This window comes from Hirundo rustica, unplaced genomic scaffold (genome assembly GCF_015227805.2).
Source record: "Hirundo rustica isolate bHirRus1 unplaced genomic scaffold, bHirRus1.pri.v3 scaffold_197_arrow_ctg1, whole genome shotgun sequence".
Classification (NCBI taxonomy): domain Eukaryota; kingdom Metazoa; phylum Chordata; class Aves; order Passeriformes; family Hirundinidae; genus Hirundo; species Hirundo rustica.
This window is the reverse complement of record NW_026690264.1, coordinates 49,666-62,359: the sequence shown is the minus strand read 5'-3', so window position 1 is coordinate 62,359 and position 12,694 is coordinate 49,666. Positions and strand designations below refer to the sequence as shown.

Here is a 12,694-nt window from a genome sequence, read left to right as displayed (position 1 = left end):
TCGACTAGCTAGAGTCATTCCTCCTACTCCAGTCACTGTTGTGGCAGCTGCCTGCAGAGGCCAATCATGAGGCCATTCACTTGGAGCAATAATGCTGGTATCTGCTCCAGTGTCCAATAATCCCATAAGTTTTTTAATCTGTCCATTGAGGCAGAGCTCAACTGCCCTCCGAGGTCGTGTAGAAAGATCTATGGTTAATAATGTTAGTCCTCCTGTAGAGCCAAAACCCCCTTGATTTCTTGCATCATGTCGCATAGGAGAAATATCTTTCGCTAATTGAGGAAGGGGTATTAATTGTACTAGTCTTTGTCTCTTTTTTATCTGCAGGGGGGGGTATTGAGTATAAGCCATAATCATAATTTCCCCACAATAATCTGCATCAATGACACCAGGTAAAACAAACAATCCTAGCATAGTCGTGGAAGAGCGCCCCAGCAAAAATCCACCTACTGGTTGTCCATTGATTATAATAGGTCCTATAAGTCCCGTGGGGATCTTGAGAGGATTTGTGGTCATTATAGTGACATCTACTGCGGCTGCCACGTCCATGCCGAGGCTCCCGCTGGTGGCTGGTCGCAGTTGTTTGTTGGCATTGCAGCCGCTACTTGTGTCCCGGCGCGGCGACTGTTCGCGCTGCTCCTCAAGTTTCCCGACCTCCGTCGACAGGCGCTGGTGTTATGTGTGTCAACGCGGCATTTTGCACACCAAACCCCTGCAGCATTACACTCTCTTCGGATATGTCCGCTACTGCCGCAACGAAAACATTTCATGCGAGCACCAGAAGGTGGGGAGCGAGGACTAGTGCTAGCCGTTGCCACTTGAAGAGGAGCAAGAGCTGCCATTACCTGCGTCTGAGAAGCTTTTGCCTGCTCTTGTAATCCGAGCCCTAATTGTTTTATAGCATCAACTAAAAATGCCTGCGTTCCTGATGGCACAGTTGCTGCCTTTTCTAATAAATCAGCTATTGACCAATCCCCTGCCATAGTATTTATCATTGATCTAGTGTGTGAATTGCTATTTTGTAAAACACACTGTTTTAATAATGCCCCTTTCATGTAATCCTGAACACCTGCTCTATCTATGGCTTCTGCTACCTTGTCTACAAAGGACCCCAAGGTTTCCTCACGACCCTGCTTGATTCCCATATATATGGGTAATCCCCCCGGAGCTTTAACCTTATCGATGGCCCTTCTTGCTACTGCCATAGCCTCTTGACACTTGTCTGGTCCCATAAGGGCTTGAGCCTCCATTCTTTGATAGGGTCCCAGCCCTAACAATTCATCTAACGTTATACCTTGTAGTGGATCACCTTGTCCCCTTTGCACAGCCGCTGAGGCTTGTGCTTCTGCCTGCTAATGTGCAGTAAATAACAAATGTTGATGTTGCGTAAAAATGAGTCGGGCTATCCCTTTTATATCTGCTGGCAACAAAACATGAGCATTAAAAAGATACTTTAACATCTGTTTTGCAGGCTCACTAGTAACCCTATATTGCCCAACCGTAGAGCGCAGCTGCGCTAACATTTTCCAATCTAAAACTGTAACTGTTGCCTGCAAACTTCCTGCTGGATTTGGCGTAAAAGTAACCGGAAAAGCCAAACAATCAGAGGCAGCCTCCAACATATCTTTATCACCCTGCTCAGCGCCTTGCCGCGCCAAGGCTGCCCACACCTCGCGGCGTTCCCTTGCCATAGCCCCCGCAAGGTCAGATTTTGCCCCAGGGATAGGCTCCTGGCTATCTGGGAACATGGCCACCTGAGGCAATACGGGGGCAGCATTCCCGGGGCTGCGTGGAGGCTCCCTTATGTTGTTGGCTCCCTGTCTAGATTCTACTTCTGCCAGAGGAGGTGCTGAGGCTGGTAAATGTATGGTAGTGAATACGGGAGGATTAGGGGTACTAGTGCCTAAGAAGGGATTATAATCTTTATTCTTTTCCTGAGCTGACACTACTTCTCGAGCTGCCCTTTTTTCTGCCTGACATAACAACAACTCATTATGTACCACCCTCCATAGTTTGCTCATTTTCTTGGCTGTCTTACCATCGTCTAATGTGAGCTCCCATAGCTTATCCCCAAATCGTCTCCATTCCACTAACTCATGAACAGTATGAGGGTTAATAAAAAACCCTTGAGAATAACCATATTCTAAAAGTTCAGGTAACTCTTTTCCTAAATTTAATCCCTTAATCTGGCGTTTCTGCAAGAACGCCGTAAATAAATCATATGCCGCTTGCCTGTCCATAATTACGTCAGCGCTGTTGCAGCCTCTCCAGGTCTCGGCAGCACGTATCGGCTAAGCCCACCTCTGTGGTCGCTCAGGGCACGGAGCACTCCCAGGTTCTGTTGCTCTTAAGCTGTCCTTCTGCTTGCAGGACCCGAACCCTACGTTGTTCCCAGTCGTGGATCACGTCGGAATGGTCACCATTTGTCGGAAAGCAACGGGAGACAAGCTACATCCGATGATGATCAACAAGTCTCAGCTTTATTTAGATTAATAGCAAATATATAGTGTCAATAATTAGTTCATACATATTACAAAACTATAGCTCATGATTGGCTTATGATATTTTGACGCATGTTCTTCCTGTAATCAGCCTTGCGGTTACAATTTTCTTAATCTAGCATTTTCAGTTCCTTAGCCTAGCATTTTTGTACTAACAACACCCTTGTTGTTGTATCATTCTAGTGCTCAAGGACATTATATCCTTGTTAATCATCATGTACACCACATAGACATAATTACATTCCAACTAACTTAACAGTATCATGGCCCTTGCTGTACAGCCATGCATCAGAAAAAATCTCCACAGAAAGATTCTCCACACATCTTGCATTGCAAGATAGGGCTTGAGGCTCCTTGCCCAGGATCTCTCCAGAACACGCCCAGGCCAATGCTCAGCAGAGAAAAGCCCCATGAGCAGCCCCAGGGTGGCTGTGGGCAGGCTGGGGACAAACAGCATGGCTGAGGCTCTGCAAGGTCCATGGGGGAGATGGGAAGGAGCAGCAGAGCAGGGGCTGATCCATCCCCACTGCGCTGGACACCCCAGGGCAGCGTCCCAGAGTGTCCTCATGCACCTGCCAACAACATCCCCCCTGTGCAGCCCTGGCCTCTCCCCCAGCTCACACAGGTGCCGCATCCTTGCAGGCACAGACATGGCAGCACTGGCTCAGGAGCCCCTGTTTGCACTGCCCAGAGCAGGCGTTAGCACCCCCGTGGTGTTGGTGTGGGGAGATGAACCTGAGTGAGCACAAATGCCATCAGCATTAAACCTCACATTGTTGGATTTGGCCCCTGGATCCAGTCTGTCCAGGTCCCTATGCAGAGCCCTCCTATCCTCCAGCAGATCAACACCCCTAGACAACTTGGTGTCACCCCGGTTCCATGAGGACCTAGGGTGTCACAATTTTCTCCATGATTCCATGATTTCATGAGGCCTCCCAGTGTCACAATGCCCCTTTCATTGCATGGGACCCCTTGGTGTCACTAAGTCCCTTGGATCCTTTGGCCCTGCAGTGTCACAATGCTGCTTTGGTCCCCCAAGGCCCTGCAGTGTCACAATGGATCTTTGGATCCATGAGATCTGGCAGTGCAGCAATGATCTCCTTGCTTCCATAGTGTCACAATGGCCGCTTGGTCCCAAAGGGCACCACGGTGTCAAATATGTTTCCTTCATTCCAGGAGTCCCTGAGGAGCAACACTGGCCCCTTGGTTCCATGGGGCCCTGCAGTGTCACAATGGCCCCATCATGACACGAGGTCCTGCTCTGGCCCAATGCTCTGCATGGTTCCACAAGGCCCTGCAGTGTCACAGCAGCCTCTTGGTTCCATCAGGCTTCAGAGGGCCACAATGTGTTCCCTGGAGCTGCAGTGTCACAGTGGAGCCCTGGGTACACAAGAGCCTGCAGTGTCACCAGGGACCCTTGGTCCCATGGGGCACCCCAGTGTCACAATTGTTCCCTCAGTTCCAAGAGTCCTTGCAATGGAACACTGGCCCCTTGATTCCATTGGTCCCAGGGTCTCACAAGGGTCTCCTTGGTTCTGCAGTGGCACAGTGGCCCCTTGGTTCAACAAGGCCCCACAGGGTCACAGTGGCCTCTGTGGTTCCACCAGGACCCAGACTGTCACCATGGACTCCTTGCTTGCACTTAGCCCCACAGTGTCACAATGGCCCCTTATGGTGCCATGTCGTACACAGTGTCACTCTGGTCCCCTTAGTGCCACCAGGCCCTGCAGTGTCACAATGTCCCCTTGCTTCCCCAGGGCCTTGAAGTGTCACCATCATCAGAGAATCAACCAAGCCGGAAAAGACCTTGGAGAGCATCAAGTCCAACCTGTGAACCAACATCACCTTGTCACCCAAACCATGGCACTGATTGTCACAACCAGTCATTCCTTAAACACTTCCATGGAGAGTGACTCACCCACCTCCCTGGGCAGCCCATTCCAATGCCCAATCACACACTCTGTGAAGAATATTTCCTCATGTCCAGTGTAAACCTCCCAATGTGCAGCTTAAGGCTGCATCCTCTTGTCCTGTCACTGTTCCCCGGGAAAAGATACCACCCCCACCTGGCTGCACCCTCCTGTCAGTAAGGAGTGATGAGGTCTCCCCTGAGCCTCCTCTTCTCCAGGATAAACAACCCCAGCTCCCTCAGCCGCTCCTCACAGGACTTGTGTTCCAGACCCCTCACCAGCCTTGTTGCCCTTCTCTGGACAGGCTCCAGCCCCTCCATGTCCTTCTTAAATTGGGGTGCTGTCCTGGTTTGGGACAAATTTGGGAGAAAACCCCTGTATAGGATCCCTCTAAGGAAGCAAACCCACGTGGCCCCTCCCTCCAACCGGCCCGGAAAAAAAAACCAAAACCCTCTTTGGAGAAAAGTGGAAAAAACTATTTTACTAAACAAATGAAGTGCACACAAGTACAAAGAATGAATAGTATGAAACAATAAAACCTCTCCTTCTGAAGTGAGATGGCAAACTGAGAAAGTCCCTGCCGTGGGTGTAGCTCGGCTCTCTCTCAGCGTCTCCAGTCCCAGTCCCTCCGGCGCTGCTGGAAAATGCCGAGGTCCAGGCCCCGGTGGGCCGCAGGTGCAGCCCCCAGTGCTCCCCTGGGTTTTCAGTCCAGAGCAGGTTTAAACAGTTCCAAGAAAAAGGAAAAAAAACAGTCCAGGGAAATTCTCTGCCCTAGATAGCTGAAACTAACTAAAAGCAAAGAAAAAAAAAATCTCTGTCCTGCAGTCTCTCCAAGCCTCCGCCGAACACGCCGTCCGCAGAAGAATGTGGAGGAGTCAGGCAGTTTTCTCAAAACAAACTCCGCGCTTCTCCTTGCTCTTAGAACCAGTCTTAAAGGCACAGGACTCAATATACAGCACAAACAGAACAGACGATTGGGAATACAGGCATCATAAAGTTACCCTAGGACATTCCACCCCTTGTATCCCCATATCGTCAATTTACTAAAACTAATATATATTCCAGCTCTACACACACATACATCTATATAAAAACAATATGCAATATACAGCTACATACAGTGGCAGTACCATTTAGTACACAGTGATAATTACACACAGTTCTCACCCAACAATCAAATCTCCCTGGGGTACACATCGTGTGGTTCCATCTTTCTGCATTACCCACCATGTGCAGCCTGGTCCCTGAGCAAAGACAATCCCACGGATGGGATCCTCTGTACTTGAAGCAGAATTGATCCAAACTCTCTTCCCTAACAAACCTCTTACATGTACTACTGGGACTTTCTCTCCATCTACTGTATGTAGGGACTCAGATTGGGCAGGGCCTGCTCTGTTGGTGGAACCTCGGGTGTTAACTAACCAGGTGGCCTTTGCTAGATGCTGCTCCCAGTTTTTGAATGATCCCCCACCCAGTGCTTTCAGGGTGGTTTTTAGCAGTCCATTATATCTTTCTATTTTCCCTGAAGCTGGTGCATGATAGGGGATATGGTACACCCACTCAATGCCATGTTCCCTAGCCCAGTTGTTGATGAGGCTGTTCTTGAAATGAGTTCCATTGTCTGACTCAATTCTCTCGGGGGTACCATGCCTCCAAAGAACTTGTTTTTCAAGGCCTAGAATGGTGTTACGGGCCGTAGCGTGAGGCACAGAGTAGGTCTCCAGCCATCCTGTGGTGGCCTCTACCATTGTGAGCACGTAGCGCTTGCCTTGGCGGGTTTGGGGAAGGGTGATGTAGTCAATCTGCCAGGCTTCCCCGTACTTATACTTGGACCATCGCCCGCCATACCATAGCGGCTTCACCCGCTTGGCCTGCTTGATGGCAGCACACGTCTCACAGTCATGGATAACCTGAGAAATACTGTCCATGGTTAGATCCACCCCTCGGTCTCGGGCCCACTTATAGGTGGCATCTCTGCCCTGATGGCCTGAGGCATCATGGGCCCATCGAGCTAGAAACAACTCTCCTTTGTGTTGCCAATCTAAGTCTATCTTTGACACCTCTATCTTAGCAGCCTGATCTACCTGCTCATTGTTTCGGTGCTCCTCATTAGCCCGACTCTTGGGGACATGGGCATCTACATGACGGACTTTGACAGGTAGCTTCTCTACCCGAGTGGCAATGTCCTTCCACTCATCTGCAGCCCAGATTGGTTTTCCCCTACGCTGCCAGTTGGCCTTTTTCCACTTCTCCAGCCATCCCCACAAAGCATTGGCTACCATCCACGAATCAGTGTAGAGGTAGAGCTTTGGCCATTTCTCTCTTTCAGCAATGTCCAGAGCCAGTTGAACAGCTTTGAGCTCAGCGAGTTGGCTTGACCCACCTTCTCCTTCAGTAGCTTGTGCAACCTGTCTTGTGGGGCTCCATACAGCTGCTTTCCACTTCCGGTTCATCCCTACGATGCAGCAGGAACCGTCAGTGAAAAGAGCATAGCGTGTTTCTTCTGCTGGCAGTTGGTTGTAGGGTGGAGCTTCTTCAGCACGTGTCACTTGTTCCTGCTCCTCTTCATCCATGAGACCAAAGTTTTCACCTTCCGGCCAGTTTGTAATTATCTCCAAAATCCCAGGGCGATTTGGGTTTCCAATGCGGGCGCGCTGAGTGATGAGGGCAATCCATTTGCTCCATGTGGCATTGGTGGCATGGTGGGTAGAGGGAACTTCTGCTTTGAACATCCATCCCAGCACTGGTAGTCGAGGTGCCAGCAGGAGTTGTGTTTCAGTCCCTACTACTTCTGAGGCAGCTTGAACTCCTTCATAGGCAGCCAAGATTTCCTTCTCTGTTGGAGTGTAGTTGGCTTCGGACCCTCTGTAACTTCGGCTCCAGAATCCCAGTGGTCGGCCTCGAGTCTCCCCAGGCCCCTTCTGCCAAAGGCTCCAGGACAGGCCATTGTTCCCGGCTGCTGAGTAGAGCACGTTCTTCACATCTGGTCCCGTCCTCACTGGGCCAAGGGCTACTGCATGAGCGATCTCCTGCTTGATCTGGGCAAAGGCTTGTTGCTGTTCAGGGCCCCAGTGGAAATCGTTCTTCTTGCGGGTGACCAGGTAGAGAGGGCTCACAATCTGGCTGTACTCAGGAATGTGCATCCTCCAGAAACCTATGGCGCCTAGGAAAGCTTGTGTTTCCTTTTTGTTAGTTGGTGGGCACATTGCTGTGATCTTGTTGATGACTTCAGTGGGAATCTGACGCCTTCCATCGTGCCACTTTACTCCCAGAAACTGGATCTCTCGAGCAGGTCCCTTAACTTTGCTCTTCTTGATAGCAAAGCCAGCCTTCAGGAGAATCTGGATGATCTTCTCTCCTTTCTCAAACACTTCCATTGCTGTGTTTCCCCACACAATGATATCATCGATGTACTGTAGATGTTCCGGAGCCTCACCCTTTTCCAGTGCAGCCTGGATCATGTGACAGGGATCCCAGATGTCTCGCTTCAGTGCCATCCAGTATTGTAGCCTCGCCTGCAGCATCCCAAAGACGGACTAACCAACTAATTATAGATTCATCAGGTCGTCGAGTATAATCCTTTCTTAGGCCACGAAGATCCTTCAGGGAAAAGGACTCAATAGTATCTCCTGCTCTTGCAGCAGTTGGTCGGGCTCCTGCTCTTGCAGCAGTTGGTTGGGCTCCTGATGTTGTAGCAGCTGGTTGGGCTCCTGATCGTGTGCTAGTTGGTTGGACTCCCGATCTTGTGCCAGTTGATTTGGCTTCCGATTTTGTATCAGTTGGTTCGGCTTCTGACTGTGTATCATCAGTTGCTTCAGCTTCTGATTGTGTGTCAGGTGGTTTGACTCCTGACTGGGTGTCAGGAGGCATTGAGGATCCTTCACCTGAATCATCGTCTACTGGTCGATCGGTTTTGTCCGTGTGCTTCTTTCCCTTCTTTACTGCAGCAACTGCCGGTGTCCTAGCCTCACTGTCTGGTTTAGCTGCAGCCTGAATAGCTGTGGGGTTGGCTGCAGCCTGAGTGACTGATTTATCTCCCTGCTCCCTTGCCTCTATCTGCTGCCCCACAGTGCTTAGCAGTGCGTGACTCATTCTAGAAAAGCTATAAACCATATAGAGGAAAGTCACCAGGTGAAATACCAGGAAGGTGGTGTCTTTAACATTCAGGAGACCCTGAACATTCTCCAAAAGTGATGTAACTGACTCAAAAGAGAAGAAGGAAAGAAGAGGCTGAAGAGCCTCATCCCCTACTCCTCCTCTAACAAACTGGGTGCAATTGTTGATAAATCCCCAAAACATGCTGCTGGAACTAGGACGCAGGGTAGGACGAAAAAACCATAAACTGAACATACCCAGAACAAACTCCAGTATCTTTATAAGCTTCTTGTAAACCATAATCACCGAACCCAGCAAAATAGCTATTCTAATTTGTGCATCCCTAATGTAAAAGCTGTATGCCAGGGACAATATTGGAGCTATTCCCGGGTAAGAAAACAAACCTAGGGACCAGAAAGGTATTAAAACCTCAAAAAAGCCTAGGGAACAGAAATGCAGAAAAGACTCCATTCTAAGAGACATCAGGAATTCAAGAAGCAACATGGCCACTGACTGTTCAATCCCCACCCAAAGGACAACCAAAAAAATGCAGTTAATAATAATCAATACAAGTTTTTTCCACTCTCTCGTGCCCCGCAGTGGGCGCCAGTTAGAAATATGTCCTGGTTTGGGACAAATTTGGGAGAAAACCCCTGTATAGGATCCCTCTAAGGAAGCAAACCCACGTGGCCCCTCCCTCCAACCGGCCCGGAAAAAAAACCCAAAACCCTCTTTGGAGAAAAGTGGAAAAAACTATTTTACTAAACAAATGAAGTGCACACAAGTACAAAGAATGAATAGTATGAAACAATAAAACCTCTCCTTCTGAAGTGAGATGGCAAACTGAGAAAGTCCTTGCCGTGAGTGGAGCTCGGCTCTCTCTCAGCGTCTCCAGTCCCAGTCCCTCCGGCGCTGCTGGAAAATGCCGAGGTCCAGGCCCCGGTGGGCCGCAGGTGCAGCCCCCAGTGCTCCCCTGGGTTTTCAGTCCAGAGCAGGTTTAAACAGTTCCAAGAAAAAGGAAAAAAAACAGTCCAGGGAAATTCTCTGCCCTAGCTAGCTGAAACTAACTAAAAGCAAAGAAAAAAAAATCTCTGTCCTGCAGTCTCTCCAAGCCTCCGCCGGACACGCCGTCCGCAGAAGAATGTGGAGGAGTCAGGTAGTTTTCTCAAAACAAACTCCGCGCTTCTCCTTGCTCTTAGAACCAGTCTTAAAGGCACAGGACTCAATATACAGCACAAACAGAACAGACGATTGGGAATACAGGCATCATAAAGTTACCCTAGGACAGGTGCCCAGAACTGGACACAGCATTTGAGGTGCTGCCCATGCAGTGCCTAGCACAGGGGAGGCAATCACTGCCCTGCTCCTGCTGCCCACACTGTTCCTGATCCATAGGAGTGCCAGGGGCTGGATGAGGGAAATGGTGGGGAGGGGGTGGGGACAAAGTCTGATTGATTGTCAGCCATGAAGGGTCTTGATTTTCATATCTATTCAGACTGCATTAGAAGGTGCTGGGGGTCCATATCAATTGGACATTGCTGATGTCAATCTATAAACAGGAAAATGAAACAGGAAAACTGTTCTCTCTGCATTGTTTTCAATATAGTGTATTCCCTTTGAATACACTTCTGAAATTGTCTAATTAACCATGCAAGAACTGCAAACTTCAATTATTCCCATGGGCTTTTCTTGTTCACTATATTGAACAAATATTTACGAGCTTTTCTCACTGAATTCCTGAACTGAAGGGCTCAAGAAAGAAGAGGCCTCTGGAGTAGTCAAATTCATCAGCAACCTCCAAGGTACTGAGGATCTATCCTTACCAGAGCAGGAATGAACAGAAATGGGCACAGCTTTCTGGCTGCCCCAGCTTTGGGATGGGCCCTGGGCCTGGAGCAGGAGCAGCTCTTGAGGGCTCCAAGGTCAGGACTTTGCCCTGCACCTGTGTCCCTGCTCCCTGGCTGCTCCACCTCGCTGGCCCCTTCCTTTGCTGACAGCTCTGCGTCCTGCCTGCCTCTGTCTGGGCACACAAAGCCTTGGAATGTTCCAGACTCCTTCTGGGGGAAGTGTTGCATCACAGCCCTGCACTGGGAGGGAAATTCCTTTCTCCTGGTGTCCAGTCTGGGCCTCCCCAGCTGCCCTTGGTGCCATTATTTCCTTCTCAGGCTGTTTTATACAAAGAAGAATATTCCGGCATCTCTGGAACCACCTTCAATCCCTCCCTGGCTACTCTTCTCTTCAGTGTCCACACCACTGAGCCCAGAGCCACAATCCTCTACATGCTGCTTGTGTGATGAAGCTTCCAAACCCCACCTTGGGAGGTTTTTGAGTTCTCTCCAAGGTCAGTGAAAATAGAAGCAGTGGTCAAAGGTATTTGCTCCAAAATATTGCAGTGACAGAACAAGGGTCAATATCTAAACTGAATGAGGGTGGATTTGGATTTGTTAGAAGGAGGAAATATTTTAAATTAGAGTGGCACAATACTGCAACAATTTTTCGGAAGAAGGGGATGCCCCAATCCCAGGAATGCTCCAAGAGCAGGAGCTTGGTGCAACCTGACATAGTGAAAACCCCTCCCCACCCCTGTTGGAGTCCAGGGCATTCCTTTGGCTGCCCTGGAGGGTCAGAGACCTGGACAGGGGGGTCTGGGACCCCAGCCCAGAGCTCAGAGAGACACTGGCTTTGATCTCAGTCCATGGGAAAGGCTTCCTGCACTGTGGGAGGGATTGCAGGCCACAAGAGTGTGAAAGATTGTAGTTTAGCTTATCACAGGGTGAAAAAACAGTAAATTTAGATTTCTAGCATTGAAGTGAATGGGGGCAAGATGGAGAATCTGGGGCGTTGTCTCCTGCTTCTTCTTTCTTCTTCCCTCACTCCATTTCAGCAGTGACGTTGGCACAAAGTAGTTTAAGAAGATTGGGTCAAGGTAGAGATGAACTGTTTAGTATTAGTAATAGGCATGGGCAAGAAATGATAAATAAAGAATACGTAGCAATTAGTATAAAAGATAACGACAGCCCAGTTCGGGAGGAGTCGTCAGATGTCCAGGCAGCTGCAAACATCTTTCGTGGGGCACTGAGAAAATTGTAAGATAAGAAACAATAAACGAAGCATGCAACCTTGAAAAATCAGAACTTGAAGACTCCGTCTCTTTCATCCGTTTGGCTCAGAGCTTTGCAGAGGGCAAAAAGACTCTAAAACCACCTGAATGTCGGGGAAAGCCCACGACACACCCCAAGGATGGAATCCCTGTTGTGTGGGTTCTCTGATGTGCTGGGTGACCTGACAACACTTCTGGCCAGAATGTCTGCTGAGGGGCAGCCAGGCTGCTGCAGTGGCAGTGACCTCACAGCCATCACCATGGCAGCCCTTTCCCCTGGGCCTGGCTCTCCCCTTTCCTCTGCCCCTGCCTTGTCTCTGCTGGGATGAAGTTTTGTCATTAATATTTTGTTCCTACAGGGCTGGGGCCAATTGCTTCCCAGTCAGGCTCCTGGAGCAGAAGTGGCTTTTCAGAGCCCAGCCAGAAATGAGCCCTGGAGCAGCAGCTCTGCAGCGGTGGCCACCAGGCCGCCTTGCCAAGGGAGGCTTCTGGCCATGGCCTGGAAGCAGCTGCTGCTGCCAAGGTGCCTTTGGTGCCTCAGGCTCTCCCTGGCACAGCTCCCAGCACGGCACTCTGCACTTGTGCCCGAGGCCTTCACTGTGTTGGAGCTGGCCTGGGGCTTTTCCTGCAGTGGGATCTGCCCTGGTCCTGGCACAGGAAAGGCAGTTCCTGCTGGAGCCAGAGGCTCTGCCTGGAACAGGCTGAAACAACTCCAGCAAGGCCCTGTTTGCAAAGCCCTCAGTGGGAAATGAAGGAGGGATGGTCATGCTGTATTTGCGGTGAATAATGCTGAAAGCAGCCTGACTCCTCCATCCCAAATTCAACATCCTGAGCGGGAGCTGAAGCTGTGGCAGAGCTGGTAAAATCCCCAGAGAAAGGAACAACCAAGTGACACCACTGAGAGCTTGTGCAGAGCTGCTGAGGTGGCACAGCCTGGGCACATCTGACTGACAGAGCAGTACTTCAGACTAGAAAAGCCCCATCCCAAATTTTAACAGCAGCATCTCCTGACATTTCCCTTCTTCAGGAGGTGTGGAGATTTCTCCTTGCAGTGGAGACATCCATCAAGGTCACCGCTCCAGGCTGAG

At 49.9% G+C, this 12,694-nt stretch overlaps 1 pseudogene; it reads left to right on the top strand.

Moving 5' to 3' along the window:
• Nucleotides 1-547: 547 nt before the first annotated feature.
• Nucleotides 548-12,694, top strand: part of LOC120747766 (zinc finger protein 271-like) — a 47,952-nt pseudogene continuing 35,805 nt past the window's right edge.